Source organism: Wasmannia auropunctata, unplaced genomic scaffold, assembly GCF_000956235.1.
Source record: "Wasmannia auropunctata unplaced genomic scaffold, wasmannia.A_1.0 LD336101.1, whole genome shotgun sequence".
NCBI classification, from domain to species: Eukaryota; Metazoa; Arthropoda; class Insecta; order Hymenoptera; family Formicidae; genus Wasmannia; species Wasmannia auropunctata.
In genome coordinates, this window is record NW_012026789.1 from 545,553 (window position 1) to 547,410 (window position 1,858).

Genomic DNA, 1,858 nt, shown 5'->3' on the forward strand with positions numbered 1-1,858 from the left:
GTGCTCTTCCGATCTATTCCATTTTGAAAGGATGAAATCACCTCTTGAAAAAAATCGGTTTTTTTCTTCCGACGTGAATATCGTCGAAACTATGAGAGATAGAAAAAAATGTTTTAGATCAAAGTTAAATGGCATGAAGTGAACTTTATGATAGTAGTAAAAAAAAATGTATAATGTTTCCCCCACCACTTTACATCTTTTTTTAATTTTTAAATTTTTTTGTGACCAAATTAAAGGTCATTTTAATACAAATTTAACCGTGTGTGATAAAGTTATTTTCCAAAGTATCATTTTCGAGAAATAATTACAAACGCCTCTATGCGCACACCATATCCGTACTCGCTTACGCTGCGCGCACCCAGCAATTCTTCACGTAGCACGTTCTGCTCGCATTTTTTGCATTTAACAAGGGATAACAATGAAAGAAAATCTATTTTCGCAATATTCTGCGAATATATAACTATGAATCGTATTTATCGCGTACGGCTAGACAATGCTTACGAAGCAAAATTTTAATATCGTAAGGTCAAGTCAAATCGATGTAAACAACTTGTCACAGTCTGGGAATAGCCCGTACATATATATAATCACGGAAGTTTCTTATCGCGCAGATATTGCGAAGCATTTGAATATGTAAATAAGTTTATGTAATCGCGTCTTGTAGTTCATATAAATATGCCCGAGTAAGCTAGTGTTGTAAGTCGCGTCGTGACTTACTTACATTGTAACATTTATTGTTAGTAATAAGCAGGTCGCTGCTACAATCTAATATTGCAACGGTGACTCATAATAATTGAGGACTGCCGACGCAGGACTTCGGCAGCCTCAATGCGTGCGTCCTCCAAAAACTGCGGCCGTTGCAATTAAGCAATAATTGCAACTGCTGAGCAGTGCAGTGGCCCACTTGAGACGGGATAAAATCCGCTGTCCAGCGGACCACTGCGGAGTTCCTAATTTCATTGTTCGTAATTTCATTTGTATTCAGTACGTTACGCTATCGACGCGCGTATAACGCGAGTGATCAATTGTGAGATAATACGTAAAATAAAGTCGTTAAGTTAAACTGCTCGACTGTGTAAATCTCTTCAACAATCATCCCAACCCATCACGTCGAGTCTCTCCCGTTACACCCTACCACCGGTGTAACACTAGGATTCCCAGTTTCATTTGCAATAGTAGTCATTGACTAGTTAGTTCTATTATTACTTGATAGATTTGTGTTTAAAATGACACCGTTAATGTTGCTAATGTAATAAAGGACCACGCACTAATCATATGGAAAAGTGGCCCCGGTTAAAATAGAAATAACCTATGCGAAAATATTCTTTATAAGGTACAGATCAAAAGTCTCAATGGCGTCAACCTTCAACCACCGCTAGTTTTCACACTGTCAGCTCATAAAGATTGCTTGAAACCACTTTATTTTAGAAAATCATAAAATTACGCTTCCTTGCTCTCTCTCTCTCTCTCTCGCTCTTACTTTGTTATATTGAAGGTGCCTATATTACATATCCCAATAAATAGAAGTCCCCTATATTACATGTAAAATAAAAAAAATACGGAGGACTTCGTAATCGAGACTCCGGCCAATAATTATATTTTTATATGCATTGTGACGTGACGTCCCTTTTTGGACCGTCCATCACAAGGGATCTACGGACCCGACCGCGGGCGGTAGTCTTGTGTCCTGCGTCCTCCCGATTTTCGGAGGCGGACGCGTGGCGCGGGCCGCGGGGCTACATTTGCGTGGCTCCCGCCGCCCGAATACCGAATACCGTTCATAATCACTTTCTTAGTTTCCGTAGCGATCTCGATTGTTAATTATACCGTATCGGCGGCTATCGGAGAGTTTGTAGAA

The 1,858-nt window shown here is 39.7% G+C and overlaps 1 pseudogene; it reads left to right on the forward strand.

The window, feature by feature from the left end:
- The window catches only part of LOC105461007, a 17,077-nt pseudogene that overhangs the window by 2,472 nt on the left and 12,747 nt on the right, over window positions 1–1,858 (forward strand).